This window comes from Podarcis melisellensis, assembly GCF_964234715.1.
Source record: "Podarcis melisellensis genome assembly, chromosome: 8".
Taxonomy (NCBI): Eukaryota; Metazoa; Chordata; class Lepidosauria; order Squamata; family Lacertidae; genus Podarcis; species Podarcis melisellensis.
Genome location: NC_138540.1, coordinates 4109253 through 4126557, shown reverse-complemented (window position 1 = coordinate 4126557; position 17305 = coordinate 4109253). Strand labels below are relative to the sequence as shown.

Genomic DNA, 17305 nt, shown 5'->3' with positions numbered 1-17305 from the left:
GCGCACCGACTCAGACCCTTGGGTCCCTCGACCCCGTGCTGCCTACACGGACTGGCAGCGGCGGCTCTCCGGGATCTTGGACGGGCGTTTCTCTCCCCGCCCCACCTGGGGAGCTTCGGGGTGCCAAGCAGGTGCCCTTCCCCTGTCGACTCCTGAGCAGCCGCCTACTCCTACTCCTAAGTAACGCCATTAAAAACAAGTGCCGCGCAGCCAAATAAAGCCCCTCCTAAGGGAGGCCAGCTCCATCGCCGGCTTCTCCTCCTCCTCCTCCTCCCAGCCCCTTAAAGGAGAGGGGCGCATCCTTCCGGCCCACCCATCGGGGTCCCCCCACCCGGCTGGGGGGGCTTCCTTGTGCCAGCGGCCCATTGCGTCACCGCTCCTCCCTGCAGCACAAGACGAGGGACGCGGCGCCTCTGGCTGTGCGCGCAGCCGTCCGGAGGGGGGCGCTCGGGGCGCGGAGGGGAGCCGCCCTTTTGTCATCATCCGAAGCGGACGGGGCGAGGCGGGCAGGTTGCCTCCGCCGCCCGGTTGCTGGGTCTCGGGTCCCTTTTGATGCTGCTGCTGCTGCCGCCGCCGCCGCCTCCCCCTGCCCGGCATCCTCCCCACCTCCCTGGGCGGATCTCTTTCTCCGCGGCGCGCAGAGCAGCGAAGGCGCCCAAGGAGACCAGGAGGAGGAGGAGGAGGAGGCGCGAGGCGCGGCGAGGGACAGATCCGGAGATCGCAGGATGGGCTCCTCCGATGGGCTCCTTTGACTGGGAGGAGGAGAAGGAGGAGAAGGGACCGCGCTGCCGGGGAGGAAAGCGAATAACCGCCCCTGCAAGGAAGATGCGCTAAACGGGTAAGGAGGAGGCAAACCTTTCGGATTTCATCCGCACCTTCGACCAGTCGGCTTTCCACTTTATTGTCTCTGCTTCTGTTGTTGTTGTTTTTTAAAGAAATAGGTAAAACCTATTTGGTATGAATGTTTTGCACCGGTGAATCTGTGGGTCGAAAGGTGCCCCCCCGCCCCACCCCATCTTGCAGCAAAAAGGTAAACCCCAAGGTGCTGGGGCTGGGGCTGCTGCTGCTGCTGTTTTTCGTGGGCTGCTTGCGAAGAGCCCAGGTGGTGTTTCTTGAGCTGGAAGCGGAATATAGGTGGGGATGGGGGTGGAGGTTACTCTCTTGCACGGTTTGCATAAACCAGATTGGCCTGTTTTTGCAACAATTTTAAACCGACCGTGGCCAAAAGCCCTGTGTGCTACAACACAGCAGCAGCCCATTGGACAGAATTGGCTGCTGGTCATCTTAAAGTGCGTCTGTACACAGGTGTATTATGGACACATTGATCCCTAAAAATGAAAACCTTCTGATCTGGCTTTACATGCCATGGAGATTCTCTGGCGTTTGATCTCTGGGGATTCCTCTGGTTTCCTAGGCAGCGGGTTCACACATAGATACTTGGCAACAGAGGTGGGTCTTAGCTCTGCACTTTGAAGTGACTGGAAAATGCTGGGAAGTGTCACTGTGGCGGCTGATTCTCCGGGCCGGATCCAGGGTCCTCTTTGTGTCTGTGAGGTTCTCTTCCTCCACCTTGTGTGCGGTTAGGAAGGGGGGGGGAGGACTCCTGAGCCACACTTAACCTGGGCTTGGCCTCATCCCTGCTGAATATTCATCTCTTTCTTTTGTTTTCTCACTGTCAAAGCAAGCTCCTCATCGCGAGGGCTGCTGCAGCCATGGCTCACCCAGTCTCCTCTTCCAGGAGGTCTCATGAGTCACAGCCCCTGCGAAATAATCGGAACATGCTCAGTAGGTCTAAGGAGGAGAGAGTGTGTTGCAGCCCTGAGCTTCACTTTGAAAACAATCCTACTTCCCTTTCCAACTACCAGGCCTGTGGTTGCTCTAGGTGCTGCTGTTTATCAATCAGGATCATCCGTATTTTTATTTATTTATGCATTTATTGCATTTATATCCCAACTTTTTCATCCAAAGTGCTCAAGGTGGTATATGTCGTTCTCCCTCTCCTCCTTTAATCCCCACAACAACCCTGTGAGGCAGTGACTGGCCCCCAAGGTCACCCGGTGAGTAGGGATTTGAACCCTGGCCTCTCAAGTCTTAGTCTGACACTGGAACCACCATTCTTCACTGGCTCTTGTCAGTGCTCAAACTACAGAATTCTGTGATGAGACCCCGTAGTTCCTCTTTCAGGTGGGGGCATCCTTTCACCTCCTCCCTGTTTTCAAGAGAATCTTTCCAACCTCTGTCAGCCTCTGTGGCTTTGGGCCTGGATGAGGAGGAGTGTCTGCTTTGTTGACTCAAGCGACGATCTGCTGGTGGGCCATGTTTGAATTACAGGGGAGCAGAGTGGGGTCCGGCTGTCCTCCTTAGCCACTGTTTTCAGAAGGTTGTGGGAGCAGCATGGTTTCACTCCAGTAGAAATGAGTCACGGATTGGGGCCCATGGATTGCAAGAACGATACCCTATTCTTTCTCATCTTCCCTGTAATTTGAGCATTGATCCTTCTCTTGGCATTTCACAGAGTAACAGAAGCAAAATGGTAGGAAATGGGAGGCCTCTGCCCCAAAGAGCTTACAAGCTAAGTACTGGGGCTAATGGGAGTTGCAGTCAGAAACATCTGGTGGGCATGATGAGACATCAATAATGTAAAGCTCTCATCCTGGCTTCCTGCCCAAAGAATCCTGGGCGCTAAGAGTGGTTAGGCGATGCTTAGCAAACTATGCTTCCCAGGTTACTTTATGGGGGAAGCCATTTCTCTTAGGGCAGATTCACAACATGCATTTAAAGCACAGGACTTCTAGGACTGGGTAATATGTTGCTATATCATCCAATTTTCGGTGTCTGTGTCTGTGCAGACACGATTTCCGGTGCCGCAGAAACAAGTCCGCGCACCGGGGTGTGCCGATTTAGTGCAGCATGCGGGGACGTGCTGAGCGAGCGGCTCAGTTCAAGGGCGGCTTGTGGGCCAGTTAAATGACCCCCAAGGGCCACTTGTGGCCCGTGGACCTTAGGTTGCCAACCCCTGTTTTATGCTATGCAAATATAATGATGCAGGAAAAACCGTGAAGCCACCAGTGCCTCTACATAGCTCCATCCTTATTTCAGACATCGCTGAAAACCAGATATGACTTCCCACAAAGTATCCTGGGAACTGTAGTTTGTTAAGAATGCTGGGAATTGTATTTTTATGAGGGGAAACTATAGTTCCCAGTGTTATTTGGGGGAAGTCATGTGCTTTAAATCTATATTGGGTATGCTTTAAATCTAGGCTGTGGCTTTGACCAAAGTCTGCTAAATACCTCTTCAAGCATGTCAATGTTTTATCAGGCTAAATTACTGTGGGTGGGCCTGATTTCCTTCACAGGGTGAAGGGAGTTAACCCTTTTTCTGCCTACTACCATCCCCCTTCCCCAACTGTTTGCGGCAGGAGGGAAGCCTCTGTTGGTGTCAATGGGATCACTCTCCCTCACCTAACAGCAGCATTCAGGAGAAAGTGCTCATTGTGGGTGTGGAATCAGAGGAAAGTGTTTACTGCCTCTCCCTGCACGCTGCAGACCCAACCCAAACATACAGTGGTACCTCTGGTTGTGAACTTAATTTGTTCCGGACGTCTGTTCTTAACCTGAAATCCCCTCGAACTGATGGAACATAGGAAGCTGCCTTATATGAGTCAGACCATTGGTTCATATTGTCTACACTGACCGGCAGCGGCTGTCCAGGATTTCGAGCAGGGAATCTCTTCCAGTCCTACCTGGAGTTGCCAGAAGGGATTGAACCTGGGAGGTTCTGCATGTGCGGAAGATGCTACAGCCCTTTCCCTCAGCACTGTGTTGAATACAATACCTTGTTGTGCTCCTTGCTGCCCGGGGCTCCTTTGGGAGGAAAGATGCGTTAGAAGTGGAGGGAAGGAAGGACCAAAGGACCAAACAGTGGTTAGGGAGGCAGGAACTGCTCAGTTAGATCACTGAGGTGACAGAAGGGGAGCTTACCCTGGTTTTCATCCATGAAAGGTCTGTTATCACCAACTTTTCAGTTAATTTATTGTTTATTTCCTTATTTATTCCCTAGCATTTATACACTGCTTGATTGTTAAAAGAAAACCCTCAAAGTAGTATACAAAGAAAATAAAACAATAAAATTATCAATAAAAATCACCCTTTGAAACATTCAAAAGATAAGATCGGGAATAAACTAAAAACATACAGCAACATGTCTGGGTAGACTTGTCTTTAAAAGCTGTTTTTAGCAGGCACTGAAAGGAGTACCGTGAGGACGCCTCTCTGAGGTCAGTAGGCAGGGAGTTCCAGAGTGCCGCCACAGTAAACGGGCCATGGACTTGTGCAAGCAATCTTCCTAGGGAAACTGTTGACATTGCAACTTCTCGGCCCCGGACACACTGACCAGATGCTTGGAAGCTGTGGCTGGATGGCCGCGTGGGAGCCGGTTGAAGTTAAATCCTTCGAAGACAGAGGTCCTCTGGCTGGGTCAGGAAGACATGGGGTTGGGGGGCCAACTCCCATCTCTTGCGGGGGCTCAATTAGTGCCAGCGCCTTCTGTCAAGAGCTTGGGTGTAACCTTCGACGCCTCCCTTTCCATGGAGCCACAGGAAAGGTGGCATTTTTTCATCTCCGCCGTATCAAGCAGTTGGTCCCTTACCTTTCTCGCCCTGATCTGGCCACAGTGATCCATGCGACGGTCACCTCCAGGCTTGATTATTGTAACTCGCTCAACATGGGGCTGCCCTTGAAGCTGACCCAGAAACTCCAGCGGGTGCAGAATGCAGCAGCATGGCTCCTTACGGGGTCCTTGCCACGGGATCACATTCATTCAGTGCTTTACCAGCTGTACTGACTCCCGGTGGAGTATAGGGTCAGGTTTAAGATGCTGGTTTTGACCTTTAAAGCCCTATGTGGCCTAGGACCCTCGTACCTACGGGACTGCCTCTTCTGTTATGCCCCGCAAAGGACCTTAAGGTCCACAAATAACAACACTTTGGAGGTCCCAAGCCGCAAGGTGGTTAGATTGGTTTCAACTAGGGCCAGGGCCTTTTCAGCACTTGCCCCGACTTGGTGGAACGCTCTGTCACAAGAGGCTAGGGCCCTGCGGGACTTGACATCTTTCCACAGGGCCTGCAAGACAGAGCCTGGCCTTTGGTTCTGCCTGGCCTTTGGTTTGGACTCAGTCGAACCCTTATGTTTCCCTTCCCTTATGGTTTTGATTTATAGGCTGCTATTAAAATGAGGCTGCATTTTAAATTGTATTTTAATCCGTATATTAGTAAACTGATTTTTGTTTGTTTGTTTGTTTGTTTCCCCCATTATGTTTTATTGTAATTTTATTCGTGTTAGCCACCCTGAGCCCAGCTCTGGCTGGGGAGGGTGGGGTATAAATAAAATATTATTATTATTATTATTAATCCCTACTCTCTTAGTCAGAGGTGGATTTAGGGAAGCACGATCAGTTCAGTCGCACAGAGTGCAGATCCTCAGGGGCGCTGCAACTATGATGTGGAATGGAAGGCAAGAGGTGGGACGGTGCCAAATTTTGGTGTTGTACCACTGACTTCATCTTCTTCTACCTGGTTTAATATTTCTCTTGAAATGGGCAAGAACAGCCTACCCCAACCTGGTGCCCGTCAGATGTTCCTGGACCACAATTCCCATCATCCTGTGCAATGCTGGGGCTGATGGGAGCATGAGAGTGCCGGCTGGAGCTGATGGGAGCTGCGGTCCAAGACATTGGAGTCTGGGCAGGTTAGTTCCCTTTTGCATCTGGTATGCAGCCCAGGTGGTTGCTTTTATCTCCTTCCCCTTGTCACTTCTCCCTGAATAAATTGTGTGCCCGTCTTTGGAAGCTCTTCCTAATTGCAGACACATCTCCTTGCTCTTGTCGGCTTTATGTTCCAACGCTCTACGTGGCTTAGAAAAAGCTACATCTCTGTTTCCATGGTTATGTTTGGTGTTAAATTCTGCCTTATCCAAGGATGCAGCAGACCGTTTCCAGAATTCTTGGATATTCCCTCTTGCTGCTGCTTTTGAGGCGAGGTTTCTATTTCTGTCAGATGCAGTTGCACAAGCATTATGGTCAAATAACAGTAAGAGAACAAACTAGAGGTGGATGAACCCTCCGAGGCTCTACTCAGAATGGATTGGGATTGAAGGGGCAGGCATTCCTGGGGGAATCCCCGGGGGTGGGGGGGGATGACCCCAAATCAATGCAATGATTTGGAAAGTTGCCATCGAGCCACCTCTTCCTTCTCCTCCTCCTCGGAGGTTCAGGGTTAGCGATGGCAGCCATGAAAGGCTATTTTTAATTCCTTGTTCCTTCCTTCCCTTCTTCAGTCTAAAGCCACCTGAATACTAGCTCCATGTAAAATTAAACTTGAAATTAGCATTCTTTTCTGGGTGACTATTCCCAGGGAGCACATCTATTTATGTATTCAGCTTTCAAGGCATGCTAAAATTAGGATGTGAACAGTTTTCAACACCTTTGCATTACTCCTTAGGCTATAGGCCTAGTCACTACATACTAGGGAGCCAGCTTCATTTAGCTCAGTTGGACATTATTATAAATCAGCCTGCATAGGAGTGCATTGCTGGTGGCCCTGTTTGCGCTTATCATGCAACCATTGTTTACTGTGACAAGGACAGGCCATAGTAAGTCTCAGGCTTGCATAGTCCTGCTTCCCTTTCCTCTTACTTGGGCTTCTGTTTTAGGTTAAGCATCATTAGGAACCCTAAACGGTGGTTTATCATAACTGTGGTTTGTCAAAAAAAAGGCAGCTTCTTAGATTATGGTTGAAAAACAGCTTGTTTTAACAAGGCATATCTCAGGTTAACCCAAAATCTGTCAGGTTCAGACAAAATGGCAAACTGTGGTTAATCTAAAACAGAAGCATAAGCTTTCAAGCTCTTTCTCAGACTCCGGCTGACCCAGAGCAAGGAGGGGGCAGCAGGGAGGCCTCAAGTCTGAGTCTCACTGCAGCTTGTCCATAGAAAACTAAACTATGGTTTAGCAACTAACTTTGGTGGGGGGAGCCTTTTATAGCTTTATAATATTTATATACCACCTGGGCCTCCTGGAAGCTGTCGGCATGCAAGAGTGGTCACATCCTGGGAAGGGCTTCGATTGGCTAGCTAAACTAGGTAGCTGATGGGTCTCAAACCCCCGCTGAGTTAAGGGCTTCCCCTGCATGCAAAGTCAGGCTCTGGCAGATTGAGCGGAAGAGACCAAGAGTGGGTCCAATGGTCAGGAAGGCAGTTTCTGCAGGTGCTGTAGAGGGAAGTGAGGGGCAGATGGGGCTCATCCACCTGGGAAGGTAATCCATCTAGGAGAAGGAAGACTCTGATCCTAAATGTGCACCTCCTTGCAGGACATCTTTGGAAGAAGAAAAGGCTAAGGAGTAAACCCTACACAAAGGGTTTTCTCAAGACAAACGGATGCCCAAATATTAAAATTTTGTGCATTGAATATGTTTTTAAAAATAAATATAAGGCAAAGCATTCTAAATCTAATCTATATAATATATGCTTGCTCTGCATTATTGCACTTTTATGTGATCCTTAGATGAAGTTTAAACCACTGCGCTGCTTGGGCTTGCCGATCAGAAGGTTGGCGGTTCAAATCCCCACGACAGGGTGAGCTCCTGTTGCTCGGTTCCAGCTCCTGCCAACCTAGCAGTTCGAAAGCACGTCAAAGTGCAAGTAGATAAATAGGTACCCCTGTGGCAGGAAGGTAAACAGAGTTTCCTTGCGCTGCTCTGGTTTCGCCAAAAGCGGCTTAGTCATGCTGGCCACATGACCCGGAAAAACCATCTGTGAAAGCAGACAAACACCAGCTCCCTTGGCCTGTAAAGCAAGATGAGTGCTGCAACCCCAGAGTTGCTCATGATTGGACTTAACTGTCAGGGGTACCTTTACCTTTACCTTAGATGAAGGGCAGTATAGAAATGTAATTAATTAATTAATTAATTTTCTCCATTGATTTAGGGTAGCAGAAAAATTCCCAGTTCGATATTTGCCAGAAAACCCACCATCCCTGGATGGCAGCTATTTGCCGCTAAGGCCACTGAGTTCCTCTGGTGCTCTCAGACTCCAGCATCCTTTCCCAAGAGGGAGCTCTCTCCCATCTGCCCCAGCATTGTATGGTCACGCTGGCTGGGGCAGCTGGGAGCCCAAAACACCCAGAGGGCAGCAGCTTGGTTGGCGGAGGCTGGGCAACGGTGTCCCTTCTCACCATTTCCAAGGTGGTGATATGGAGTGTGACTGTTCAGGGTGGCTGTTTCCTCTGCCTGTGAGCCGGCACTGCCAGATACTCCATGCAACAGGACCCACGGCAAGCTTCTTCACCCCCCACCCCCTCTGATTCACCATCTGCATTATGGAGCCATGTATTGTTTTGGGCCTTGCTAGATGTTACTGGAGAGGCAAGAGGTTGCCGCGATCGGTGGAAGTCTGCCCATGGCTGCTGTAGTATCGATTTACATTCTGAGATCAGCTTGATTTATTAAACTGCAGGCAAATGATTCAAAAGTTGAGGTTTCTTTTTACTTGAGTCAAAAATGGTGCTGTCATTAGGGTCAAAACGCCCGAAAGGGTGAGGGGTGGGTGGCTGTGTTGGTAACCTGGAAAGTGGGTAGGAAAGAGACTGGCTTTATTTTATCTCTGTGGTTCATCCAAAAAGAGATACTGGAGCAGTAAGGCCTGTTAAATTGTTCAGCTGTCAACTTCCAAAAATGAGGGATGCTAAAAAGTTGTAACATAACTTGGGGATTCAAAAATATTTTGGTTAAATAAATATAATTTGGTTTTGCTTGTTAAGTAGAATGTGGGTAAAATTGCACAGAAATCATTAAAAGCGTGTGCAGTTATATCATATATCTTTATTTATTTATTTATTTATTTAGCATTACATGACACTTTCAAAAGGTACAATTATAAGTCTTTGGTTTTCCAAAATCAGTTTATGTACTTTATCAAACATAGACTTAACAAGCTAAATGTTCTCCAGTCACCAAAATAATAGCAGATTTGAATTCCTCACACCTAAAAACATATTTTTAAGACCCCTCACTAAGGAAATTTGCAAAAATTGTTTCACCCTCTAGCATGGCATGCCCTACTGGAGCAGCCATTCCACCACTTTCTCAGTGGGAGAGATGGGAAACAGAAGACTCATTCGCTCAGCTTCACCATAAGACCAGCTCCACCAGGCACCTCCTACCCCTGAACTGTGCCAGCCGGTCATTTTAAGAACTGTTTCAAGATTGGCGCCTGAGTTTGATTTCCCCCTCTTCCTTCCCTCTCCCTATTCCTTTGTGTGCCTGTTTCTTTTAGATTGCAAGCCTGTGGACAGGGACCGTCTTGCTTTGGTTTCTCCCATTTAAGCCACTCTGGAATTGACTGAAGAGCAGGGTACAAATGCTCTAAATAAATAATACTATAGGCAGCAGTAAGAATAAATCAGTTTGCATTTTAATTCCTAATTCACCCTTTCTGAACCAATAAGCAATCCAGAACACTGTTAATCCTTAAAAATCTGCATTTTTCTTTATTTTTGTGATGTGATTCTTCAGAGCAAAATGCTATTATTATTAGTGAAAGTATCTTACAAAGCTACACTGCATTATGATAAGGGGCTTGCAGGAAAATGTGATTGCATGCAAAAATGCTCCTAGAAACGCAAGCGGGCTTTCATCCTGACTTTTTGCAAAGAAAAATGTGCAAATAGACGCTGAAAGAGGGCAAGTGGGACTTAGGGCTGGGGGAAAATGGGAAACGGAGAAAGAACTGAAATGGACAGATTCACCCATCCGTGGCTGCCAGGCATCCGATATGCTCTAAGACAAGACAGGAAGCTCCACTAATAGCAGGGTGTGGAGAGAGGAACTGTGGGCCGCCTTCCATACATGATGGAGAGGACATCAGTCTTTGTTTCAGTTAATCTGGTAGCTGTCGTGGATGCGAAAACTCTATTTGGGAATTTGCTCCGAGCCAAATCCACCGAGAAGCCTTTCTCTCTCCACTCCCGCATGATGTTTCATTGTGAAGGCACTCCTAGCACCATATCCCAGAATGCCTCCCAGCCCCAGGCAGAAGTGTCAATTATTCCTCTCGCGTTGGCTTCTGCTGCACAAAATCAGCAGCAGAGTTGCAAGAGAGCTTTCGCTCAGAGTTGCAAGGTGCACAGAGGTTTGTGTTGGGCCGGCTTTGCTCAGCCTCTTGGAGCTGAGCCCTGCCAGGCTGACCCTGCCATCCATGCTGACCTTGACACACTGGCTATGACAGAGTCCCGTCGTCTGTCTACTTTCCCTTGGGGAAACCTGCTCAGAGCTCAGAGCAAACAGTAATTTGGGTTTCCTCCGGATTAGCTTTTGCTCCAATTTATTTCTAAACAGTGGTTTTTCCTTGGAAAGGAGCAGGACAAAGGGGAAAGGGCTCAGACCAGTGCTTTCCAGGCACTGTAGAAGCAGAAGTGTGGATGAGCCCTCAGAGATTGAAGGAACCAGGAAGCATTTCCTAATGGATCCTGCTCAGGTTGTCTTGCCTGACGCCAGAGACATGTGGCTCTGTGGGATGAGGCTGGTGGCCTCTTTGCTTGGTCCTTGCCTATCCTGGCCAGTTAAAACAGCAAGATTGGGACTGAGTGAGTCGACCTCTGAGGCGGTTAATCCCTCTCTGAGGGAAGGAGTTGTTCCTGACAGCCTGAAGAGGCCACTAGGAAAGTCGCACTTTTAACAAGTCAAACTATCAGTACCCTTGTGCTAATTTTCCAATTTTGGACAAGGCACTGTTGTGGGCTGTGGCCTTCCAATGCCAGAAGGTCTTGGGTGATGCTGATGGTTTAGATCTGTCTTAGTCTGATTTCAAGGTAAGGCTTTGGGATGGAAAAGACATCCTGGTGGGTGACTTATGATGGGAAATGGGCCATGGAGATTCTGCTCTCTCGGTGCTCCTGAAGCTCTTGGTGGCTTTTCGTACGACTGACTGTGGATTGTCTATCAGAGTTTGGCTTAAGGGATAGTGTTTTGAGATGAGTTGGCTAAGTTTGTTGTCTCAAATCACTGTCATTTGGAATTTATTATTCCTGTTGTGGTTCTTAATGGTGTCAGCTGCTTCACCGAAGAGCTGGATATCCTATGTAGTCTGATAGGGAACCTGTTATCTTATACCAGCAAAATGGCACTGTCTACTCAGAGAAGTGGAAGGGAACATACCCAAAACCAGCCCAACAAAGACTGGGCATGCTCAGCTACCATGCAGTGCTAGCTGGCTGTGTGTGTGTGTGTGTGTGTGTGTGTGTGTGTGTGTGTAAAAAGAAGGGGGCATCCTGGAAGAAGGCACAGCTGGCTAAGTGACTGGAATGTTTCTGACTACATCTCCCATCAGCCCCAGCTTCAAACAGCCTTGCAGGTGGAGGCTGGGGGGAGTTGCTGTCTAAACTGCTTGGAGGGCACCAGGCTGAGGGAGGCGGACTTATATTCCATAATAAATTAGCTGCTCTTTAAGGTGCTGCTGCAAGACTCTTTGTTGTTCTTAACTGAATCACATGCATTTGGAACTTCTGACATTTTGTGTAGATAAAAGCAAAGATCACATTATTTTTTTAAAAAAATGGGTTCAAGTGATTGTCTGTGAATTGGGCATGAACTATTCCCCCCCCCAACACAAACACACACACATGAGCAGAGAGCACAATGGTTTTCTGCATGGTGACTTGGCTGCCCACACTCAGGGGCAGTTTGAAATGATGGGTCAACAATCAATGCTGTATATATATCGCAAGCCATGTTCTCCCAAAACAGCCTCATCTCCTGGCCCTTAAAATGTCATGTCTGCCTTCACCCTAAAACAGCAAATCCTTTCCTGGGAAAAAGGACCATCTCTTTCCTTTCTGGCACCAAATGGATTTCTCCGCTCTAAGACAGCCTCCATGTTCCTCATTTAATTTTTAATTTTTTTATCAATCAGGAGAGAACAAGAGAAAAGAGGCCTCCTGTTTTGCAAGATGAGAAGCTTTGTTCCTTCCCAAGGAACCAACATTAGCAGTTAAGTGGATTAAGATGGCTCTTTTGGCTGGTTTATGCCACGTTAGACCCGGGGATGGAGATAATTCATTCTGTTTCAGGCCAGCTCCTGGCAATTCTTTGATGGGGCAATATTTTTGTGTGGAAAATCACAGCAGGGAGGGTTTTACAGTGACCAGGCCATGACTCCTCCACTTCCCTATCGATCCCCGCTGGCTTCCTCTCTCTCCCATCTGTTTGATTAGGTCACAAAATACATATCGATTTTTCTTCCTCTTTTATGTAACTGACATTTGAGAGATGATTCACAGCTCCGTCAGAAAACTGTTGCATCCAAGGGCCAGAGACAAGGTGTGGCAAAGATGCTTGGACGCCAGAAATGGGACCCTCCCCTACAGCTGACTGGCTGTTGCAGGAAGGGCACCACTGGGCCGTGCTGTGATTGATTGATTGATTGATTGATTGATTGATTGATTGACTGATTGGTTGGTTGCATTTATGGTATATCCCACCTTTTTCTCCAAGGAGCTTAAGGTACATGGTTCTCCCTCCTCTCATTTAATCCTCACAACAACCCTGTGAAGTAGGTTAGGCCAAAAGGCACTGCGCTGCATCATGGCTCCCTGAGAATTTGAATCTTGGTCTCCCAAGTCCAACACTCTCACCAGTATAGCACACTGGCTCTTTATTATAAATTCTTAAATGCACCTTTCCCTTACTGCCAACTTGTCAGGTCAGGCTGCTTATCTGACTGCCCTCAAGATAACAAGGCAGTCTTCTTCACCTTGTACACTCCAGATGCATTTTTGTATATTATTTCCACCAATGTATGCATTTATGGACACTTTCCCCCTAGTACAGGGGTGCCCAAACTTTTTCAAAGAGGGCCAGATTTGATGAAGTGAACATGCGTGAGGGCCGACCTTTTTTTTACTCCAAAGTTGTTGAGCTTTTTCTAGGAGTTGAGCTTTTAGGATTTGACACCAATACATAAACTGACACGGAGGCCAGATAAAGCCATAAAACCAGCCAGGTGGCCAGATTAGGCCCCCAAAACGGACTTTGGACATGTCTGCCCTGGTATGTGGACTTTTGTACACATTATTTGGTTGGAGAACTGTAACACAAGATTCAGAGGAAGGCTGTGTTTTGGTTTGCGTACTGCTCTGGGAAGTGTGGAAAGAGTAGTTTTGCCTTTTAAGTGTGAAGTTAATTAAATCTGAAGTTATGAACTGTGAAGTTTATTTAATTAGCCATGATTCCTACACCACAGGGGTTGAACTAGATGACCCTTGGGGTCCCTTCCAGATCCATGATTCTATGATTCTATGATTCTATGACTACAACTCCCAGCCAGAGCCAACACAGTAGTGTGAATCCTGGGACTGATGGGAATTTTAATCCAAAGCATCTGGAAGGCTTATTATAGGCAACTCCCTTCGCCTTCAGCATCTGGAAAGTCCCCCCCCCAAGATATTCAAAGGTTTGGGAGGAATCATAGTGTCCTGCTGCCTCTTCTTTTAATGACATTTCGCCTCTCTGATTACATTAAAAGCTGCATCTTTCAGATCAATGGGATAATTCCATTTGGCCCCATCCATCACAGTGTGCTTAATAGAACCAGCCCAGTTCATTTGCTCAGAATTATAGGCATATTCATGCTTAACCTTTCACCCTGCTCTTTGCAGGCACAGTTCTGCACTTTAAAGCTTCATGTCTGAGCACCCTTTTTTTATCTAGAGCTGTCTCCCCAAAAACTTGCTCTTTAAAGCTCAATCAGAGCAAACAGCTATTTTGGTGTTCCGCATATTGCCTTTTGCTCTGATTCAGCTTTCAAGAGCAGGTATTTAGTGTAGCAGCTTGACCCTAGACATGCTTACTTGGAAGTGAATCTTACAGTGGGACTTACTCTGAAGTAAAAAAGCATAGGGTGCATCTTTCAGTGCTTGAACGAGTAGCTAAGACCTCACCAGCTCAGCAATGGAGAACCTGGAAAAAGCTGCATTTGTCTTTGTGGTATAAGAACTAATAAACTTTGTACACATAAATAGTGTGTTGGGTGTGTATGTAAAGGATCCAGAACACGGTTACATCATCCAGGGGGACTTTATTCAGCTTCAAACTCCTGATAAAGGGATGGGAGCAAACCAGACAGGTGTGCTTGTTTGTTTCCTTAGGTCTAAAGTCACAGCACACAGCAATTGCTAAGCATCCTGTGCTGGTCCAAAGAGCAAAAACTGTTCTCCAAGACACCCCTGGTTCAAATGTCTCCTTGCCAATCAACTCTCCCTGGCTTGACTGTATGCAAGGAGATATCTAACAGCTTCACTGAGGGAAGGATGAGCTATTTGACCTTCCTTACAGGAATGGCACTAGGATTGTTGAAATTATTCATGTGAAATGGTCCGAGGAGACTAAATGCCAAGAGTGGTGTAGTGCTTAGCCTGTTGGGCAAAGACTGGAGAATCCGAGGTTCAAATTCCATTCATTGGGGTGGATGCACCAATCACTATCACTCATCCTAACATACCTTACAGGGTTGTTGTGAGGATAAAATGGGAGGTGGTAGGACCATAGATGTGTGTGCCCACCCACCCCATCCTTGGAGGAAGAGTAGAATATGAATGCATAATATTATTATTAAGCAGCTTCCCCCTGTTTCCCCCTCCATGCTGTGCTGCCACCCAGTCTGAGTCAGCAGTGGCTAGCTGGGGATCAAGCACGCAGCTGGCATGACTCAGCTAAGATGCCGTAGATGCAAATGCCACATTGACGAAGCAGCACAGCCAACCGTTTAACCTTCTCCTGAGATGTTCTCGTGCTTTTAAATGTAGTTCTGGCATTTCAGTGCCTTGGCATTTTCCCAATGGATGGTTCCATCACTCATGGCTGGCATGTTGCTCAGCTCAGGACAAAAGCCTCCCACCCAGTGGAAAAGGAGATTGACAAGCTGGAAGGTGTGCAGAGCAAGGCGACCAAGAGGATCAAAGGTCTGAGAACCAAGCCTTAGGAACAGTTGAGGGATGTTTAACCTAGAGAAGAGAAGACTGAGAGGTGGAAAAGAACTTTCTGGCAGCAAGAGCCATTTGACAATGGAACAGACTGTCTCAGAAGGTAGTGGACTTTCCTCCACTGAAGGTTTTTAAACAAGAGTTTGCATTCCCTTCTCCTGCCAATCTAGCAGTTCAAAAGCACAAAGTGCAAGTAGATAAATGGCAGGAATATAAACAGTGTTTCTGTGCACTGCTCTGGTTCTCCAGAAGCGGCTTAGTCTTGCTGGCCACATGACCCGGAAGCTGTACGCCGGCTCCCTCGGCCAATAAAGCGAGATGAGCGCCGCAACCCCAGAGTCGGACACAACTGGACCTAACGGCCCTTTACGTTTACCTTTTTTGCAGTGGTGGACCTTGAGGTCTCAAATTTCAGTGGTGTCATGTGCCATGGCAAAATTTGGCGCACCCGCCTCCCTGCCTCTCACCTTCCTTTCTACATTATAGTTGCAGTGCCCCTGAAGTTCTGCACCCAGTGCGACCAAACTGGTCACACTCCCCTAAATCTGCCTCGGAGTTTGGATGGCCTCTACCATGGATTCCTTAACTCTACGATTTTATTATTCTATTTGCAGAGCCTGGCTACACATTAAATGCCCGATTCTTCTACATCTGTGTCTTCTTCGGTTGTTCATCTGCTATGTTGAATTTGGTTTCTTGCAAAATGCCGCTGATCCAGTAGGAGAGATCTCTTTAGAGTCAGACTAATGGTAGCACTTCCTGCGCTTGGCTGGACCTGCTGAGCCGAAGCCGTCGGCCTTCTGCTGGTACCAGGACCAGAGTTGGCATTTGCCACTGGGCAACTCTCTGGCTAGCATGCAATCTGCAAGTCAAGCCAAATGGTCAATTGCTATGGGGGGCCTGACCAGCCTGACAACAGCCACCCCTTAGTTAAAGGCCAAGTTCCCATATTTATCCAGTTCTGAATGTTCAGTTTTATCATGTTGCAGGTGCCCTGGGGGCTGAGGAAATACTGGGTTATCAAAATGTAGTTTTCTTATCCAGTTTCTCTCTCTCTCTCTCTCTCTCTCTCTCTCTCTCTCTCTCTCTCTCTCTCTCTGTGGTACTGGGTCAAACCACTGGGTTAAACTCCTAACCCAGTGCTGACTTTGCTGCAAATCTGCAGGGACCTCAGGCGTGGCTCATTCCTACTGCTGCTAACTGTGCTCATTTAACAGCAGATGACCAAGACTAAAGATGGGACCTGCTTCCCATAGACCAGGTCTTCGGCTACCACATTCTTCCTCCCCCACCTCTATTGATGAATCTGGTCTCTTATCAGCTATTTTTCATTTGCTTTGCCATTTTTATTGAGGCAACGATGTGAGTGTGGGGCTTTTGCTACCCGTCCTCAGAGGAACCAGGTCAGCATCCAGTAAAGTGGCACCCCCTGGAACTGAGAAATTGGTTGCCATAGTAACCCCTAAGAGTCTAGCAGTCCTGAGAGTGCTACGGTGCGGAAGGCAAGTCCACAGAGATGGGCAGCTGGCGAGGAGAGTGAGAATCCGTTAGGAGAGTTAAAGAGTAGCTTAAGTCATGGCAAGCCTGAGAAATAAGCTCTTGCCCGCATCCCCCTGATTGTAGGCATCTCCCAAGGGCTAGTGGGTTAATTGTGTAGGCACAGGGCCAGGACTGGTTGTGTGGGTCCTCCCCAGAGAATTGGGCCTCCTCCTAAAACCTGCAGAGGGCACTGAAATCCTAAGTGTAAACCTGAGGATCTGCATAGGCCATCAGACAAACTCCCTTCCCTTCTGTGGGGTCTGCCTCCCTCCCACCCCTCCCTTTAGTGCTACTACTGTTCCACTTTAAACATTTAAGATTGTGGCAAGGATGCCAGCGAGATCATGTACCTATGCTGGTGCACTGTGAATGCAATGCCAAAGCAGAGGAGCAGATGGGGCCCCATGGGGGTGAGTGTCAGGCACATCATAGAGCCACAAAGCAGGGAGTACTATTTTAACTTGCATGCTCACAGTTTCCTCCAGCCAACACTGGATCTCTTCCGTTTTTCTTTCCAGCTGAGATCTGTCCACCAGCAGCAGTTTTCCGTGGGTGCATGCAGTTGTGCACTAATCACACAGGAATTCAATTTAAATGTCTTTTTGTTGTTCTTGATCGTAACTATGTAAAGCCATGTTTAATATTCTGGCAGTCCCATCAGGAAGAAAGCTACAAAGAAAATGCCTTGGTGCTGCATTGCGACCAAGTCGAGGCAAATTGGAGCCCCGAGGTCTGG

At 47.9% G+C, this 17305-nt stretch overlaps 1 protein-coding gene across 2 annotated transcripts in view; it reads left to right on the top strand.

Moving 5' to 3' along the window:
- Positions 1-402: 402 nt before the first annotated feature.
- Positions 403-17305, top strand: part of ADD2 (adducin 2) — a 69702-nt gene continuing 52799 nt past the window's right edge. For both annotated transcript variants that reach the window (XM_081921311.1, XM_081921312.1), the window contains exon 1: positions 403-838. The gene's annotated coding sequence lies outside the window, so the exon portion shown is untranslated. The remainder of the gene's footprint in view (positions 839-17305) is intronic.